The sequence below is a fragment of the Esox lucius genome, chromosome 12 (assembly GCF_011004845.1).
Source record: "Esox lucius isolate fEsoLuc1 chromosome 12, fEsoLuc1.pri, whole genome shotgun sequence".
Classification (NCBI taxonomy): Eukaryota; Metazoa; Chordata; class Actinopteri; order Esociformes; family Esocidae; genus Esox; species Esox lucius.
The window spans coordinates 4,371,156-4,392,513 of NC_047580.1; the positions used below are offsets into that span (position 1 = coordinate 4,371,156).

The following is a 21,358-nucleotide window of genomic DNA, read 5'->3' on the forward strand; positions in this document are numbered from 1 at the left end:
CTGCGCTAAAGACTTAAAATAACTAGTTTTTGGAGTGGATCCTCTACAGTGGTGCCCTGGGATTTCCTGGAACCATTAAACAGATAGCTTCACATACTAGAAGTCTTTCATGTGTAGAGGAATTTTGTCCACAGTAAATAGCCTTTATGAACCCTTGACTTTGTGGCTCCAATAATGATAAGGTAAAGCTTTAATCAGAGAATTATCTTCTGATCAGAGTGAGTGGGATACCCCTCTTTCCTCAGAGAAAGGAGCTAAATGGAATAGGTGGATGGAATTGTTGATGGAGTCGAAACATCTGCGGCCCTACCACAGAAAAGACAGGTCTATTCAGATGACTCTACTGTAGCCATAGAAGCTGTAGCCTACCTGAAAGCTTTTGAATCTGATGAACAATGTCATGTTGGATTTTTCATAGGTAAATCTAAACTGGCCCCTAGAACTCACATTAGAAACTCCACCCTTCCAGACCAATGGGGTTATGTACAAAACTGACAGCAATACAGCAGACCATTCCACTAGACCTTTACCATCTGCATGCGTAAAGAACACCAATAGGTTCATCAGTCCACTTTTTCTGTACCTAGCGAACACAGGAGAAGGCCATCAACTTTGACCTTGTAGAGCCTACACTACATTCAACCCATTAGAAAAAGATTACTGTACATGGCTAATAGCCAAACAGTACCTATAATGAAAACAATGACTCCAATCACAGTTGAATAGTTAACCACTACGCTGTATGAACAACGCTATATAAATCAAAATCGAGGGCAATGTGTTCGTTATTGGTGCAGTTCGTCCATCGCAATATAACCATAAACAGCTTTACTTTAGGCTTACTTTAATGTAGCTTCTGAAGCTTATAGTCAGCAAAGTTTTTGTGTAGTTATACAGTTCCTATAATGAAAACGCCCGTTGGGCGTGGACGCATTGGTTCACCGGCCGTGGCCGAGAGTCCTGTTGTACGCTTTTCCCCCTCTGCAGTGCATTCTCCCGGTCATGTCTCGGGTGCGGTCAGAAGGGCTGTCGCTCATCTTGATCGCCACTTTTCGCCTGGGGGCCCTGTGGTTTGCGGAGGCGGCTCAGATGGCGGTGGGGACGCCGTGGCCGATCCCTTACCGCCATGGGGCATTGTCACAGGCGAACGGCTCGATAGGGGCGTTTCCTGTGCTGGGCCAGCCGCTGCGGGCTTGGCTCCTGAAAGGGCCAGACTGCGGCATCAGGGACTGACTGCGGAAGTGGTCGCTCTAGCCACTGGGGTGTCTTTGAGGACAGGGGTGTTGACCCCTCTGTTGTGACATCGGCAGTGTCCTGTCGTTCCTGCAGAGTCTCTTTGAGCAGCAAAGGTCCCCTGGCACGCTGAAGGTGTACGCTTGTGCCTTTGAAGATGCTGTCGCTTAAGTCTTGTGGGGGTTTGTCTCCCCCTCCCCATGCGGGTGCGAGGGAGGAGAGGTTGCACCGTCTGTGCCCGGTCCGCACTTTGGCACAGTATATGCTACGCACGACCGCGGTGCGGACCGCGCCACAACTCTTTGTGTGTCACGGTGGCCCTAAGGTGGGTCAGCCGTTGTCGAAACAGCGTCTGTCTCATTAGTTGTGTGAGGCGATTGATCTTGCCTATGCGTCACGTGGTATCCCTACGCCTAGTGGGTTCGGGGCCCACTCCACGCGTGGGGTGGTGGCCTCGGCCGCACTGTTTAAGGGCGTGGGGGTGGAGGACATCTGTGCTGCCGCGTCCTGGAGGACACCGTCGCCGTTTGTCCGGTTCTACTTGCGTGACATGGCCACAGGCATTTTGGTCCACTCTGTGCTCAGCGTGGCTGAGTCTGGGGTGTGAGTTGGGTCCATCGAGCTACTGGGACGGCTCATTAGCATGGGTCCGTTCGCTGCTCCGGTATGCCTGTGCACTTGTGTGTGGGACGCTCGCCTTTGTTGCGCTTGAGCGTCTCCTTGGGCGCCGAGTCCGGGTCTCGGCGTGTTCTCTGGGCTGGCCTCAGACGCTCCGATTCAGTAGGGACTGATTAAGGAGGTACCAGTTGGGTTGGTGTTGTGTGTGCATTCGGTTGAGGGCTGTGGTCAGCACGCAACCGTATGTGCTTAGTGTGAGTCGGATGGAAGTGGCTCGGTGGCGTGGTGTCCAACCCTGGGCCATCCGGTTTGGTACTTATCTCTAAGTGAGGTGGGTGACAGACAGGGAGTACATCTTGGGCTCGCTTGTTTTGCCCTAAACCAATAGGAGCGAAGCCCCTATGGGCAAAGCTTCACGATATAGAACGATGGTTACTTTCGTAACCCCAGTTCTATGAGTGGAGCGTCGCCCATAGGGTTCGGACCCTGGTCTGTCACTGACTGCTTTTCTCGTGAAGAAAGGTATGTCGGGAGGCAGATTGGGGTCTGTGCACTGCTTTTATAGCCATGGGGCAGGTGGCTTAGAGCAATGCTATTTGCATATTTAAATTTTCAGTGACTGCTGATTGGCAGAGAGGGTAAACCAATAGGAACGAAGCCCCTATGGGCGAGGCTCCACTCATAGAACTGGGGTTACGAAAGTAACCATCGTTTTAAATGACCAGTGAAATTAAGAGGATTGGAGTTCACTACAAACACGCTCATTTTTTGTACTCACAAGAACTTTTCACTTCGCAATTGTGTTTTAACAAGGGTGCCGCACAAGCCCTGAAAAGTGAAGCCAAAACGTCTCGATCGCCCCCTGGTGAGTGGTCCCAGTATAGGTCATAAACCCCGCCCTCCCCATGTTATTCAATGGGACGCGAGACCAACTAAACAATTAAATTACCCTTCAAATATATTTTTTCCGAAGCTGGTTTCTGTCATTTACTGTAGTTTGTATCACGCTAATGTAAATTCAAGAGTTTGTTTTTAAAATAAGTTTGTTTTTAGTTAGTTATTTAATTCTCTAAAAACGGTGGTGTGACGTCGTGATTCACAGCTGTGATTGACAGCTATCTGAGCCGAGGAGCCACTGAATCTTCGGAGGACTGAGGAGATTGGAACTTTACATTTAATCTCTAAATTTCTATAATTAATATAATTTCACACGGACATAATGGGTTGTTCTGCAGTACATTGTGCTAACCGACCTGGCATTTCCAATCGATCTTTGAATTTTTTTCGGTAAGTTAAATTTATAAGCTATTTAATTAGTAAATAAATGTAATGGGCTAGCTAACGTTAGCTAAAAGACAACAAGCCTCGTTAATAGCCATGTTAATAACTAGCATGTGATCGTTAGCTAGAAGTTACCAATTATTTTTGTATTAGGCCTATTCTAAATTAAGGTTAAACATGATGTAAGTTAGGCTATAACATATCGTCTAGGTTTAACAAGCAAAGGTTGTACTGTACTTGGACTCGCGATTGATTACGGTATGCGCATTCTGCGAGGGAGAGTGAGGGCGGGGCACAGGGGTGGGGCCGTTGATTTCGCGGCTTTACGGCTTTACTTCCTTCTCGCTACTGCGCATAACTACTGTGCAGAACTGGTCCCAAGATCGCTATCTGCGCAGACGCATGTCCAAGATGTCAGCGCCGTATCAGGACACTGGTGGCTTCATTTTTCACCAATGGAAAAGAGCGAAAGGGCGTCGTCCATTTTATATACAGTCTATGTGTTTTAATGGCGGTTGGAATCAAAGTCTAACATTTCAGTAAAGCGTCGAGAATGCATTCCTACAATTTCTATTCAACTTGCCAAGCCATGGAAATGGCTACTGAAAACGCGACAACAGTCGAAGTAATTTTGTTACTACAAAAAAAGGTAAGAGTCGACTAAAAGCTTATGTCTGTACATTAGCTAGCAGTACATGCAGTAGGAGTTGTTTTATGTTTCAGCTATCTAGCTTGTTGGGTACCGTTGTTATATACAGAAAGCAATATTAAGCGCATTGTGATAACTAACACTAGTAAAACAGTATATATAAATATTTATACAAATATACATACCTAGCTCGACGGAATACCCGGGGCCTGGTATTTTATGCTAAATTAATACGATGGAAAAATAGTAATTAGCTAAGAATTAATTAGCTAAGAATTTTTCGTATGAAAAAAGTAGATTAAAGCGTGTATGCTAAAATCATTAAATGGATTTTCGTGTCCGATCTTAGAATGTCTTCCTTCAAACAGGCTATGATTTTCACCTTATAATGGTGTGATTCATGACTAATCGGAATTCATGCCCAGATAAAGCCCCGCCTCCACGCCAAAACATGGTTTTGAGAAAACATGATTCGAACGAAAGTGGAAAATTTTTGTTTGAAGGAAAGACATTTTAAGATCGGATGCGAAAATCCATTTAATGATTTTAGCATACACTTTTTCCAAGCTTGAATCTATTTTAAAAAAATATATTGAATTCGTTTTTTTCATACTCTGAAATATTACGTTTTACTTTTCTTACAGCTCAATTTGGCTCCATACTAGTTCTGCAGGGTAAAGCATTGCGAGGGCAGAATAGTGGGCCAGGTATCAATTTGTCCATGTGTTTATGTGTTTGTGAGTGTACATGTTTTACTGTACTAATGGGGGGTAAACCATGGAACATCTAGCTGAGGACCTCTGGCCAGTCCTCAGAAACAAAAAAAATATAATTTTAGTCTTAAATGTTAAAGATTAGGGTTAGAATTTGATTAGGGTAAGGTGTTACCAGTTAGGTTTAGATTTAGGATTATAATTTGGGGGAGTTAGGGTTATCTTACATTTGGGGATTAAGGAAATTAAGGGTGAGTGTGTGTGTGTCCATGTGTAGATCATGTGAGGACAAACAGATGCAACTTTCAAAGACTTCCATATGCAGCACATTGTTCCAGCCCAGCAGTGATTCTCAATCAATAAATCAAATGTATTTATAAAGCCATTTTTACATAAGCAGATGTCACAAAGTGCTTTTACAAAACACCTGGCCTTAAACCCCAAGGAGCAAACAACAGTAGTGTTGAATTTCAGTTGCTAGGAAAAACTCCCTAAGAATGCCAAAGTTTAGGAAGAAACCTAGAGAGGACCCAGGCTCAGAAGGGTGACCAGTCCTCTTCTGGCTGTGCCAAGTGAACATATTAAGATTATATAAATGCGTGTGGGCTGAGTCTAGAGTCTATTTAAACTTAGTCCAGGTGACTCCACTCCCGAGAGGCATTGGAGGGAGGGCAACCCAATGGCGATGAGAGCCCACCTGGAAAGACAGCAAGGGTGGACAGTATCAAGCTTTTCTGGTCACCTTCACGCCCCTGGGGTTTGCATTTCTAACCTTGATAGGCAAATTGTTCCACAGTATTGGAGTTCTATGAGAAAAGGCCCTGCCTCCGGCTTCTGGATGAGAGATTCTAGGTACAATTAAAAGGCCTGCATCATGCGATCGTATGTTACGTGTAGGTATGTATGTCTGGATCATTTCAGCAAGGTACAGTGGGGAGAACAAGTATTTCATATGCTGCCGATTTTGCAGGTTTTCCTACTTACAAAGCATGTAGAGGTCTGTACTTTTTATCATACGTACACTTCAACTGTGAGAGACGGAATCTAAAACAAAAATCCAGAAAATCAAAATTTTAAATAATTAATTTGCATTTTATTGCATGACATAAGTATTTGATCACCTACCATCCAGTTAGAATTCCGGCTCTTTTTTTAAGTTTTTCTTTAAGAAAGCCCTCCTGTTCTCCACTCATTACCTGTATTAACTGCAACTGTTTGAACTTGTTACCTGTATAAAAGACACCTGTCCACACACTCAATCAAACAGACTCCAACCTCTCCACAATGGTCAAGACAAAAGAGCTGTGTAAGGACATCAGGGATAAAATTGTAGACCTGCACAAGGCAAGGATGGGCTACAGGACGATAGGCAAGCAGATTGGTGAGAAATTAGAAAATGGAAGATGTTCAAGATGACGGTCAACCTCCCTCGGTCTGGGGCTCCATGCATGATCTCACCTTGTGGGGCATCAATGATCTTGAAGAAGGTGAGGGATCAGCCCAGAACTACCCGGCAGGACCTGGTCAATGACCTGAAGAGAACTGGGACCACAGTCTCAAAGAAAACCATTAGTAACACACTACGCCATCATCGAGCAAGGTCCCCCTGCTCAAGCCAGTGCATGTCCAGGCCCGTCTGAAGTTTGCCAATGACCATCTGGATGATCCAGAGGAGGAATGGGATTAGGTCATGTGGTCTGATGAGACAAAATAGAGCTTTTTGGTCTAAACTCCACTCGCCGTGTATGGAGAAAGAAGAATAATGAGTACAACCCCAAGAACACCATCCCAACCATGAAGCATGGAGGTGAAAACATCATTCTTTGGGGATGCTTTTCTGCAAAGGGGACAGGGGATACGACTGCATCGTATTGAGGAGAGGATGGATGGGGCCATGTATCGTGAGATCTTGGCCAACAACCTCCTTCCCTCAGTAAGAGCCTTCAAGATGGGTTGTGGCTGGGTCTTCCAGCATGACAACGACCCAAAACACACAGCCAGGGCAACTAAGGAGTGGCTCCGTAAGAAGCATCTTAAGGTCCTGGAGTGGCCTAGCCAGTCTCCAGACCTGAACCCAATAGAAAATCTTTGGAGGGAGCTGAAAGTCCGTATTGCCCAGTGACAGCCCCGAAACCTGAAGGATCTGGAGAAGGTCTGTATGGAGGAGTGGGACAAAATTCCTGCTGCAGTGTGTGCAAACCTGGTCAAAAACTACAGGAAACGTATGATCTCTGTAATTGCAAACAAAGGTTTCTGTACCAAATATTAAGTTCTGCTTTTCTGATGTATCAAATATTTATGTCATGCAATAAAATGCAAATGAATTACTTAAAAATCATACAATGTGATTTTCTGGATTTTTGTTTTAGATTCCGTCACTCACAGTTGAAGAGTACATATGATAAATGACAGACTTCTACATGCTTTGTAAGTGGGAAAACCTGCAAAACCGGCAGTATATCAAATATTTGTTCTCCCCACTGTAAGTAGGTAGGTAAGTAGGAGCAATTCTCTACCCAGACTCAGGCTGCTGAGAGACTAACAGAGTCAGAGCTTGACAGTCAGCATTGGTTTGAATTGTTGTACTTTCCAGCACACAGCCCACAACCATTATAACATTAGAAGTACTTGATTCAGTCAGTGACTTGACATGAAAATCTTCTGGTAGCAGACATAGACCAGGGACCCCATCCCTGAGGAAAGCTTTGGATGATGATCTTGGGATGATAAGATACAGGGATCCACATAGCATAAGATGTACTTCACTCTAATGTACACACATGCATTAAAACCCACTTCATTCAGTATAGTACACAGGAAAAAAATTTAACTTTAAGGAATAAAACTAGATTTCCTGGAAATTGCTGTATTGCTGATTATTTATAGCTTTCCGTATCTACTCTCCTCTCTCTCCCTACATTTATCTCTCACTAGTCCTCTTTCTAGTCTCCGGTCCAGTTCCATCCTGTAGTGTGCTGGCAGTACCTTGTGGCAGACAGGCCCGGCCGGAGGCATAGGAGGATCAGGCTGGGTCAGTGCCAAGAAGAGCAGGCCAAGAGGGGCATCTGCATGGGTAGCCTCTCTGTGATAGTTCCGCTGGGCTAAATTAAGCCATAATCCCCCCCCCCCCCCCCCCCCCGCAAATGTAACACAGGAACAAAACCACACCTGCAAGGTTATCTAATGAACAACACCTCACTGATCATTAAGCTGTCCCCAGAACTGTGACTATTAGCTGCTTAGCTTCACTGACCTATCAAGTAAAAATGTGAGTCTACTGTTTAGGTATCAACGCCACTGAAATGCAGTTGATTAAATTCAGTTGGCAACCCCGTTCCATTGCAATTTATTTGACATAAATATATAAAAAAAACATAATTAGTGATTAACTGGATAACCAGAGTACCAAATCCAATGGTACCCAACCCATTAGTTTCTTAGGTGTTAATTTGAACACACTAGCAATTATTTTGCGAGTACTCTTATTCAGAAAAAGGAAAATACAGTAAATTGCAAGGTATAGTGTTTGACCGGAGCAAGGAGTGTGAGCAGCCTTTAGAAAAACTTTTAACTGACTTGAGAGTCATAATACATTTTCATTTGAGTGACTCATTCATTGAGTCCAAGAGACAGATTTATAAGCATTCCCCCAGCTCAGCAGCAACAGAAATGTTCTCTAATCAAAAGCTCTTTAATGTGCACAGAGAAAAAAAATCATACTGTGGTGCAGGACACATTAAAAAAAGAAAGTATGTTTAGAATGAATTATTGAACCTATTTTTGTGCTTGTTAGTCTTGCGTTGGTCAACTCTGAAAGCATTCTGCCAAAAGCCGTTCACAAGCATGTTCAGTGACAACAGTAACAACAACTTGTTTTAAATGTATCCACAATTATCTTATTTTTTATACATAGCAATGAAAAAATATACATTGTTTACTTGTCTTTGACCAAAGTTTCAGTCACAAATATATGTTTAATTATTTGGTTTCCTGCATGCTTTGCATTACTGATTCAAATAAACGTAATAAGCTGAAAGCTTTGTTCTTTCTTCTTTTAGTAAGAAGAAATAGTTGAACTTGCTATTACTAGCCAAGAGCCCACTGCCACTGGACAAGCTGCAGTGTCCAACCACAGGTGGTTTAGAAGAAAGGTAGAACTTGCTTTTTCGATTGACATCCCTAATCACACGTGTATGAAATATCAGGGTGATATTAGCATGCTCGGCCTATGGTCAAAAAGACCTAATGAAGTGTAGTTGTTTATGACAAAAATGTAAACATCAGTTTTGTAGCTTTCACAACATTATAGCAATGAGTGTTTCAGCTATTGAAGACATTTGTCAAGTCTAGCTTTTGTATTAACATTTGTTTTTGTAAAATTCTAAACTCAGGACATTTTTCACTACCCATTGAATCGTGAAACCCCAAACCCCAATCTGGTTTGTCACGTCTGCTTCACAAGTGTTCACAGAAGCCTTGCGGTGCTGCGCCTCTGGGTTTCAATCCTCTTTGTCTGTCAGGAGGTCCTTAAAATTGAATTTGCGGCTGCCCAGTCAGATGCCTGCTCCAGTTGGACTGGCTGTCCTGCACTCTATCAGGAGAACAGACGGCCCCTGCAGTGGGCTAAACACTGCCAGCAGCAGCCACAGATGTAGCTCAGCATATGCTTCTTAACATCTCCCTGTAGGTGAAGCAGTGATTCCCGCTGTCCTAGTTCTACACCACAACCTATAGGATGACTCCTATCAGTTGTAAGAGATAAACATTTCCATTGGCTGTAATATAAATATATCATCACACATATTGTCACGGGAGATTCTTCATCCTTTTATCTGCGGTGGAACAGATTTATCTCCAGCGTGTTTTTTTTTACTACTTAATCGAGTCCTGGCCAGGGTGGTTGTTACTTTCAAAAACAATCCCAACAGAGGGAATATGAGTTGTAAAACACGCCCATGCATCTGCACATCAATACTAACTGTTGACACTACATTCAGCACACACAGGAGGAACAGGACTGGAAGAGTGAAAGAGGAATATGATCGACATGTGGAAGGAAGAATATAAGGAGGAAGAAGGCAGAAAACAGAAAGAGAGAGAGAGACCTCATTTAGTACAGCAGAGCAAGCAAAGATGTTTCATTTCAGGGTGAAGTATGGGTGTATGTATATGGCTAGCCTAGGATGTTACATGACTGGAGGGCTTAAGCAGGATTTCTTGCTGCTTCACAGCGCATTGTGCCGACGTCTGGGCTTTTGATTCCCCCCTCTTCTCACTAGCATGATTCCTCCTTCCTCTTCCTGGCGTGATAGCCTTGTCCCAAGGCCGAGTGCAACCTTGACTACCTTCTGGGAGGACAGGCGAGAGAAAAGAAGACTACCTAGCTACCTTGCTAATGTTAGCGCTCATAATGGCCATGATTATAATGTTAGTCATCATCATTATTGAGATAAATATATACCGTGTCATTATCCTGTCTTCACCATGAGCATCATGTCCATCTACTTTGTCATTATCATTATTATCCTTTTTTAACTGCATGTTGCTCCTGGAGAACCTTTATGAAGAATCTACATTCAAAGCACTCTCTCTGTCTCTGAAACATGGATATAGGATACGTAGGATAAACCTGCCAGCAACATATCTCTACATGCAGCCAGGTGTTGAGAGTGTCCCTTCTGGAAGGAAAACTGATGCATTATGAGGAATAAAAATAGCGATTGTTAAATGGGCTAGAATATTCCCTTAGCAGAATGAAGGGTTACAATAAAGTTTGCCTCAATGCTTTCAGTGCTTAATTAAGGCATGTGTAGGCACATGTACTAACCCAAGTGGACCAGATACTGATAACCAATCATTGTCTCTTTTAAACATTCCCACACTAAGTCATCTTTTCAGTGACATGTATGAGAGAGAGACAAGAGGCTGAAAAGAAAGAAACAGCGATATAATTACCATGCAAAAATGCACTCTATCATTTTAGAACAGTTTTAGAATTCATTAGCTACCATTCTAAATGATTGTTTCCTTACATGGAAGTTGCAAGTTTTCTGATAAAAGCCCAATGTTTGAAGAAAGTTACCGTCTAGTTTGACACTGCATCACAGTAGTCTTAACCCTCACCCCCCCCCTCACTATTTCTCACTCTGCCGAGTGAGAGGCTGTCTGCAGCAGAGAGAGTGAGCTGCTGAATGGGGCTGTTTATGGCAGGCAGGATTTGTGAAGCAGATCCCTATCAACTCTAAGAAGTGAGCCAGGGAACATCAAAAGAACTCACTTCAATAAGCTTCTATTTTTTTAAATCTTTTTTTAGGGGTCACTTCAATATGCTTAAAGGGATAGTTCACCCATTTTTACATGTGGGCTTATTTTCATCCACTGTGTGCTTAACTGAAATTGGATGTCACATTTTACTGAGGGGCCATGCAAATCTTCTCTGTTCTAAATCTTTTTCTGTATTTTGTTGCAGATAAAATTGTGTAGGGCATTGCACATGTGAAAAATGGGTGAACTTCCCGTTTAGTTGGGACTAAATCTATTAGATCTATTAGATTGACTGGCAACTTCTTGCCAGTCAATCTCTATCTCTCCATCTCCTTGGCTAACCTACCATTTCTACAAAAAACACAGATGCTGCCGTGAGCACACATACACATGTTCACTTTTGTCATACTCTGCATATTGCAAACAAGTTCTCTGAAGTCTTTCTCTACTCTCAGGCGGACCACTCTCTGTTCATTAGGCTTGGTTTCCTATACCTTCACAGAACTATCTTGGCTAGGTCACTGGGGCCGGACTTCAGTTATTGAGAGCAAACGGTGGCCCATGAATCCTTCTTAACACTGCTGGGTGAGAATAACATGCTGTTGTTTCTGAACCTAGTTTATAATGTAAAACTTCTCACTTCTTTGTTAAGGAAGGATGTTCATGTTCAGTATCCTAAAATGTCTTTCTGCCAGAATAAATCTGAGATTGTTTCTATATCTATCCCTCACTCTACCCCCCCCCCCCCATCCTCTCTGGTGACAAACAGTGACCTTGTAAGTGGGAAAGTGAGTATAGTTGCTGTGACAGAGGTGCTGCGCTAGTCTGACGGTAGAAGGAGATACCTCCGCATCGGCATGCTACACTCTGGGAGAGAGGGATAACAAGGGCTGAAATTAAACTCCCTTGGATATATTTCGGCCCACACTCTTGGGTCCCCGGGTCTGCGGAGGCTATGTAAGAGACAGATGGGACATGAAATGCCTCTGTACAAGAGGTATTCGAAGTCATTGGTATTTTTTCTCCAGAAAATGAAAGTAGTAATTATTTCAGTGTAATATATAGGAAACAAATTGTTGGGGTGAAAGCGGTTTTGCAGGTTTTCTCGATTTAATACATTCCATCTTTACTCTGACTTGTTTAGGGTACTACCCAATGTTGGAGTGATATTGGAACAATCTGAGCTGCGTTGACTGCGTTTTATGAACTGTAGTGGGAACACGTCTGTTACATCAGCATCCAAACAATCCCCCGAACGTTTGAGAACCTTCTAGAAGCCACCAGTAGGGGCAGCCCTGTCCCTGCCTAGCTTGCAACTCATTGGGACTTTGTCAATGAAGGTATTAAGAGACTCCTGCAGGCGAGGGGAAGACATGAAAGAAAAGCTGCAGAGCCAGAGAAGTTGGCTCAAATATGGAGCTGGAGAGGAGGAAGCGGCAGCAACTGAGGGCAGTAGGAGGGCAGCTCTTTCTGCTCTCACGTGGCAGAGCCCCAGCAAGATGGGACCCCAGGATGGAGAGAGAAGACCTCTGAAAGAAGGGTGGAGAAGCCTCAGAGACAGCAACCACCGGAGCCCATAGCTCCCAAACCGCCACCGGGAGGCCGCCACACATACAACGCTGCCTCCCCCTCACAGCTGTTTGTTTTCCATTGATTTTCTCCCTCACCTCTTCCCCTTCCACTTCTCTTTTGTTGACTAAAACACCCACTAGGGCCGTAGAACACACGCTCTGTGTATATTCCCTGTGGCCTAACCCTTTACAGAACAATTAGGTAGAAATATACTTTTGTAATACAAATATGCCTTACTAAGTAGAAAGGGAATCACATTTGTTCTGTTTTTTTAATTTCTAGCTGCAACATTTGAGAACGTTGTTGTACTGAACCGCCCTCCCTCCCAAAAACTTGTTTTAATCTCCACACTTTTAGGCATGTTTTCCACAGTCTTATAGCTCGATAAAACTTTTATGTAAACATTCTTTTGTTGTAGGATTTGCTGCACCACTGCAATATGCAAATAATTACACAGACTGTATAACAATAATATACTAACTTTGGATAACATTCATTAAGTTCATTATAGCTAGCTAGTACATTTACTCACATTTGCTAGCTGGCTAACTAAATGGCAACTACTTAACTACCCGCTTAGTGCCGGGGGATTTCCTAGTGTAAATCTGCATCTCTAGATGTACAGTTGTAACGAAAACGATTTAGTATGGGGGGAAAAGTAAACAATCCATATGACTTCCTGTCTCTTGCTTTTACTAGGTTCTGAGTTACTAGGTTCCGGGAATGTCAACACAGTTAAACCAGTGAGGGCATTAATGATAATCAAATAACATGACTATGTATTTTTGTCGCTAGCCAGCTCTGTATCATTGGTGGCTGAACTTTTGGGCCTGGACGGGCCTTGGCCTGACCAATTTACTCATTGGCCCACCTAAAAATTTGTAAGGATCTGGATCGAAACAATACCCAATCATGTTGTCCTTCTGTGGTTGCTATGAAACAGAAGATAAACATGTAACATATTAGAATTATCACGGCCAATTCAATCCAGAGCCATCTAGAGAGATTATAATGTAATGTCTCTGCAATCAACAATGAATTTTGTTATTTTGCTGTTGCTATGAAACTGTACTTATGCGTAAAGTACGGCCTATAAGACTTCATTGCATCCATTAACCAATCACAAAGTAGATCGGCTATATTCAAATTATATTTACCTACAGTACATTAGAAAAGCACAATTTTCTTAGTTGCAGCCTATTTAGCAACAAATTACCAAGCATTTTTCCTCTTGAATCGAGCAATTGTGACAATATTTATCTGATCATCGAAATTTTGTAAACAGAAATTGGTTGGAAATGACAAAATTCGACTTAAAATATTAGTACAAATATTTTACATACACTTAAGACGTTTTGTCTTATGCCAATATAAAGACAAAATGAAATGTAGCTGTAGAATGAGAATATCTGACCACTGCTATACCAAAATGATATCATGTTGGATGTGATTCTAATGCAATGCCATTTAAGAAATAAGTGTCTAATTGGGATAATATATTTACTAAACAAATAAGTATCAATTGGTATTATTACTTCCTCTAAAAATAATACTAGGTCATCCACGCCAAGGCACTGAGAGACAGATGGAGGGGAAGGGAGGGAAAGAAAGAAGGGAGAGGGAGGGCAGCGCAGAACTAGGATTCTGTGGCACTAGTCAAAGGAATCTATATTGACTGGCTTAGATCCAAAGGGATTCAGCTCCTCTCTTCACATCTGTTTTCTGACTGACACCTGTCTGCCTTTGTACAAGTCCTCTGAGAGATTAGACCTGGAGTAAATGAGTAAAAGGTGTCTAGGGCTAGTCGGTGACTGGTCTTCTATGGGTGACAGGCCAGTACAGCAACAGTAGCCATGGAGGAAGGAGGGAAAGCGGTTGAGACACTAAAAAATAGGAGAGGGAGATTGAGAGAGAGGGGAAGAGAAGGGGTAGGTATAGTAGCTGATGATTTCTGCTGGAGGCTAATGACTCTGAATGCACACCTATTAACAGCAATGTGTGCACACAGTCTAAAATGAGCATGCAGTTAAAAATAACAATAAACACAAGGCAGAAGGGGGGAGCCATATAGCTGTTGCTTCATTACTTTGAGAATACTGGTACTGGGGTTTTGGGCTAAAAAAGTGGTTTAGATGTAGCTTGCTCCCAGACCTGATTGGGTTCTGTTGCCAGCACATTGGCAGTCATTTTAATGCCAAATATCACACGGTCATGCCAACGAGTTGGCAGGAGAGCTGAAACAAGCTAGAACCTAATGTATTTCTTGTAACTGAATTCTCCATTGATATGTGAAAACCCTGCAAAAATGTTTTTGCCGCACATAGTAACATAATCAAGATACAGAACATCATAAAAGACAAGATTGCACATGCACCTAGTGTTACTATACACTAAATGTACTGTGATCTGTGGATATAACAATGTTTGCTAAGCATCCCTGGCGTCATAAGCTCTATGTAAGCTATGCCAATGGCATTTTAACATGCCGAAAATGTTAGTGGATGCAAATGAAATAAGAATCTAATCAGGTTGAGCTCATGTTAGATCTGGGTGAGAAATGCCATTGACTTGATCTGTTAATGAACAAGTGAGCGGTGAGATGGAGGAACAGAGGAGGATTGAAGCACATTAACAGCTGTTGCCTAGTCACAGAAATAACCAGTGATTCCTTTGATTAATAAAAAAGCCACAGTTCATTACAGAGACTGCATGAAATGTAGGAATTACACAAGGCTGGACAAGGAGGGCATGGAGATAGACTAATAGCTATATTACTTCCTAAATCTCAGATATGACTGTCTCCTCGTTCAAGGACGGTAAGCCTGGAATAAAGAAGTACTGCTTGGAATCAATTAGAAATTTGCATTCTGAAGATGCTGTGAATATACTGTCAGCTTCAATCAAACGGGTCATTATCGGCAGATCATTCAATTCTGTTCTTCTCCACTGTCTGTGGAGGGAAGGATTAGTGGTTGCTGGTTCTCTAGATAGATCTACAGCAGTCCAAATCCCTCTCTCCACTAACCCCTTACCTCCACACTGAATTCCTTGTGTGAAGAAATTTCTTATTATTAAAGTTATTGGCCAAATTATATTGCAAAGTAATATTTTCAAAAGTAAATGTTCCAAATACATTTACAAATGTATTTTATGCATTAAATACAATTGAAAATGTATGAAGAAATACATTATTTGGCAAAACTATTCATTTAATTAGTTAAATGAATGTATTTTCCCTGATGGTGAATGGTCCCACATGGAAGTATTATATATGTTTTTAAAACATATTTTTAATGTGCCTATATTTTTTAAAACATATACTAATGTATTATATGTATTACTTATGTATGGCCATATATTTCATACATATTTACATATTCAATTTTGTCAATTTTCTAATATATTTTAATGTCTTAAATACATGTGAATATATTTACATAAATGAAAAAATTATAGTTGGTAATATGCATTTAGCATTTACATCTAACTGATATATTTGTATTGTTTCCTGTCTATTACGGTATCTAGTCGTTTCTTTTAAATACTTTTACATAGAGGAATGGCATTCATTATACTTTGTTAAAATGTATGCATATTTTCATAATGAGCCAAAGTGGTTCATAATATTGAAACTGAAAAAGGTGCTATATGCTGCTTGACAGTGACTAAAGTCAAAACCTTGGTGTATTTACTAAACATTTATCATTTTATTGTGATACAATGGCAGTTGTATGATACTGTGAATAAAGGTCCTTACTATATTAAGATGACTGATTTTAACCAGTTTGTTCTTTAATTGAAATTGTGGTAAATACATACAGTGGGGCAAAAAAGTATTTAGTCAGCCACCAATTGTGCAAGTTCTCCCACTTAAAAAGATGAGAGAGGCCGGTAATTTTCATCATAGGTACATTTCAACTATGAGAGACAAAATGAGGAAATGAAATCCAGAAAATCACATTGTAGGATTTTTTATGAATTTATTGGTAAATGATGGTGGAAAATAAGTATTTGGTCAATAACAAAAGTTAATCTCAATACTTTGTTATATACCCTTTGTTGGCAATGACAGAGGTCAAACGTTTTCTGTAAGTCTTCACAAGGTTTTCACACACTGTTGCTGGTATTTTGGCCCATTCCTCCATGCAGATCTCTAGAGCAGGACCTTGAAATGCTTCTTACGAAGCCACTCCTTCATTGCCCGGGTGGTGTGTTTGGGATCATTGTCACGCTGAAAGACCCAGCCACGTTTCATCTTCAATGCCCTTGCTGATGGAAGGAGGTTTTCACTCAAAATCTCACGATACATGGCCCCATTCATTCTTTCCTTTACACAGATCAGTCGTCCTGGTCCCTTTGCAGAAAAACAGCCCCAAAGCATGATGTTTCCACCCCCATGCTTCACAGTAGGTATGGTGTTCTTTGGATGCAACTCGGCATTCTTTCTCCTTCAAACACGACGATTTGAGTTTTTACCAAAAAGTTCTATTTTGGTTTCATCTGACCATATGACATTCTCCCAATCCTCTTCTGGACCATTCAAATGCTCTCTAGCAAACCTCAGACAGGCCTGGACATGTACTGGCTTAAGCAGGGGGACACGTCTGGCACTGTGCCATTAATACCGGTAACGAGTGGAGGACAGAGGAGCCTCTTAAAGAAGAAGTTACAGGTCTGTGAGAGCCAGAAATCTTGCTTGTTTGTAGGTGACCAAATACCTATTTTACCGAGGAATTTACCAATAAATTCATAAAAAATCCTACAATGTGATCTTCTGGATATTTTTTTCTCATTTTGTCTCTCATAGTTGAGGTGTACCTATGATGAAAATTACAGGCCTCTCTCATCTTTTTAAGTGGGAGAACTTGTACAATTGGTGGCTGACTAAATACTTTTTGCCCCACTGTACAGTACAATTTACAAATGGACTCTTTTTTTGCCTTCACATTAATTAATGTAATGCAATATGGCCTAGACTGGTGGCTATGCTGGTTTGCTCCCCATTTTGCCAATGATAATTAGTTAAACTCACTATAACAAGGAGATTCTCTGGAAAATGGAAAAGGTTATGTTCCCTACATCCATACAGAGGGAACACTGGGGAACTCTAGTTGAAGGAATGCAGATTATGTCTCCTACATCCATACAGAAGGAACACTGGGGAACTCTAGTTGAAGGAATTCAGATTATGTCCCCTACATCCATGTGGTAAAAGTCCCTACATCCATGCAGGTTAGGTCCCCTACATCCATACAGAGAGGAACACTGGGGAACTCTAGTTGAAGGAATGCAGGTTATGTCCCCTACATCCATACAGAGGGAACACTGGGGAACTCTAGTTGAAGGAATGCAGATTATGTCCCCTACATCCATACAGAGGGAACACTGGGGAACTCTAATTGAAGGAATGCAGATTATGTCCCCTACATCCATACAGAAGGAACACTGGGGAACTCTAGTTGAAGGAATGCAGGTTATGTCCCCTACATCCATACAGAGGGAACACTGGGGAACTCTAGTTGAAGGAATGCAGGTTATGCCCCCTACATCCATACAGAGGGAACACTGGGGGATTCTAGTTGGCTGGGGAAAGTTAAGACTGGATTTTACTCCTATTTGATTCTACACTTCATCTTCATCCTCTTCTTTTCCTTCATATCTAACCCCTCCATTTTAAATATTGTTCTTCTCTTTTACCACATCAGTCTTTCCTCTCAATCCTCTCCCTCTTTTTTTATCTTTTCCATTGTGCTTTCCCCTTGTTCCTGGTTCCCTATTTCTACAACTCTTCATCCTCTGTGCACCTTAGTAATGAGGTTTGACTATGTCCTCTTTCCTTCTTTCATTTCTACTGACCCTTCCATTACACCTAAGAACACCTCCAGACATTCACCATATACCCTATACCCTACACCGTATATCCTACACCTTATATCCTACACCCTATATGCTACACCCTTTACCCTTTACCCCCACACTGTACACCCTACACCCTATATCCTACACTGTATACCCTACACCCTATGCTCTACACCGTAAACCCTACACCCTATAATCTACACCGTAAACCCTACCCCCTATACTCCACACCGTAAACCCTACCCCCTATACTCTACACCGTAAACCCTACCCCCTATACTCCACACCGTAAACCCTACCCCCTATACTCCACACCGTAAACCCTACCCCCTATACTCTACACCGTAAACCCTACACCCTATAATCTACACCGTAAACCCTACCCCCTATACTCCACACCGTAAACCCTACCCCCTATACTCTACACCGTAAACCCTACACCCTATAATCTACACCGTAAACCCCACACCCTATGCTCTACACCGTAAACCATACCCCTTATACTCTACACCGTAAACCCTACACCCTATACTCTACACCGTAAACCCTACCCCCTATACTCTACACCGTAAACCCTACCCCCTATACTCTACACCGTAAACCCTGCCCCCTATACTCTACACCGTAAACCCTACCCCCTATACTCTACACCGTAAACCCTACCCCCTATACTCTACACCGTAAACCCTACCCCCTATACTCTACACCGTAAACCCTACACCCTATAATCTACACCGTAAACCCTATCTCCATACTCTACACCACTTTCACTACACCCTATTATCTACACGCTATACCCTACACCCTCTGCCCTATTCAGTATACATTACACTCTAAACCCTATATCTTGTACCCTACACTCTATAACCTACACCAGGGATGGGCAAACTTGAAATGTGCATCCTTGAAAGAGCAGTTACTACAACATAAAGTCCATAATCATTTGTACATACTTTAGATTTAGTTTTTAGATGCAAGAGTGGGCATCTAAAAACCACTAAAAATATAGCTTGCTCATGCCCCATACTCTAGACCCAACAACCTACACCAAACACTGTTTACTCTACATCCTAACCCAACACTATACAACCAACGCTCTGCACCCATCACCTATTAAACTACACCCAATACATTATACCATACACCCTATACTCTACACCATAAAACAGGGGGGGCAATGTTTTTGTCTCTAGGGCCACATCAGGATTTTAAATTCTACAAAGGATTTGCTTGTCAAAATGATCTGACAGAATAGAGGTGTAGTGAAAATCTATAGGTTCTTGACCCCCAAACCAGTCCCTCAGGCTTACACCCTTGGTCAGAGTGCAGAGAATTACAGAATCATATTTTGTAATGAAAGTGAGAGTGACATCCAGTGAATAGTGACTTCCAACTTCAGGACACACTTGTGATGTAAACAATGTGATTCCATTTTTCTACTTTTAATAAATGACAAAAGCAGGACATTCAAATGAACCAATCCCTCCTATTGTTTTAGTGGAAAAAAACATCAATAACAAATGAACATTACATTTAGGAGGTATTTTGTTTCATTTCAAGTCTTGCAATTACTCATTAACAAATGCTCTAGTCATGTCATTAGGCATGCCTATCCAGTCTTATGTCTTAATGTGAAATTACACAAGCTCAAAAATAAAGTGGTTCCTGATAGGATTCCACTTACTTGAGGAGGCTGCAACTTTGCACACTTGTTGGAAGGGGACACTGATGGGCCTAATTAGTCCCTTCACCCATGATCATTTTCACTCCCTCAGCTTTGGGAAATGCAAAAATATGTGTGAATGTGCAAATGTATGTGTGTGTATGTGTGTGTATATGTGTATGCGGGTGTATGTGTATATATATATATGTATATATACATTTTCTTCATTTATCTTATATTTTTATATGTTTTAATATTTTTTATATTCTGTTGTCTACTGAAGCTTTTAATGGAAAGTGCCTTGTGCACCTTTTGGCTGTTGTAAGGCGCTTTACAAATAAAATTTGATTGATTGATTGATTGATTGAAATGGAATGGTGAGGGGGAGAGAAAATGGGTCCATTTGGGATTCAGAAGAGATTCTGTCATTATGAGGATATGACCCATATGTACAGTACATTTCACTAACATGAGGATATGACCCATATGTACAGTACATTTCACTAACATGAGGATATGTACCCATATGTACAGTACATATCACTAACATGAGGATACAGTGCCTTGCGAAAGTATTCGGCCCCCTTGAACTTTTCGACCTTTTGTCACATTTCAGGCTTCAAACATAAAGATATTAAGCTGTAATTTTTTGTGAAGAATCAACAACAAGTGGGACACAATCATGAAGTGGAACGAAATGTATTGGATATTTCAAACCTTTTTAACAAATAAAAAACAGAAAAATTGGGCGTGCAAAATCATTCAGCCCCCTTAAGTTAATACTTTGTAGCGCCACCTATGCTGCGATTACAGCTGTAAGTCGCTTGGGGTATGTCTCTATCAGTTTTGCACATCGAGAGGCTGAAATCTTTTTCGCATTCCTCCTTGCAAAACAGCTCGAGCTCAGTGAGGTTGGATGGAGAGCGTTTGTGAACAGCAGTTTTCAGTTCTTTCCACAGATTCTCGATGGGATTCAGGTCTGGACTTTGACTTGGCCATTCTAACACCTGTATATGTTTATTTGTGAACCATTCCATTGTAAATTTTGCTTTATGTTTTGGATCATTGTCTTGTTGGAAGACAAATCTCCGTCCCAGTCTCAGGTCTTTTGCAGACTCCATCAGGTTTTCTTCCAGAATGGTCCTGTATTTGGCTCCATCCATCTTCCCATCAATTTTAACCATCTTCCCTGTCCCTGCTGAAGAAAAGCAGGCCCAAACCATGATGCTGCCACCACCATGTTTGACAGTGGGGATGGTGTGTTCAGGGTGATGAGCTGTGTTGCTTTTACGCCAAACATAACGCTTTGCATTGTTGCCAAAAAGTTCAATTTTGGTTTCATCTGACCAGAGCACCTTCTTCCACATGTTTGGTGTGTCTCCCAGGTGGCTTGTGGCAAACTTTAAATGACACTTTTTATGGATATCTTTAAGAAATGGCTTTCTTCTTGCCACTCTTCCATAAAGGCCAGATTTGTGCAGTATACGACTGATTGTTGTCCTATGG

General features: G+C 41.8%; 1 protein-coding gene and 1 long non-coding RNA gene across 5 annotated transcripts in view; one reads left to right on the forward strand and one right to left on the reverse strand.

Annotated features, from left to right (window-relative positions):
• The window catches only part of bsna (bassoon presynaptic cytomatrix protein a), a 211,151-nt gene that overhangs the window by 157,447 nt on the left and 32,346 nt on the right, over positions 1-21,358 (reverse strand). The gene's annotated exons all lie outside the window — the stretch shown is intronic.
• Positions 11,126-12,637, forward strand: LOC109616439. Its single transcript, XR_002197580.2, has 3 exons — positions 11,126-11,343; positions 11,528-11,755; positions 11,903-12,637. It is a non-coding gene; the product is annotated as an uncharacterized LOC109616439 (long non-coding RNA).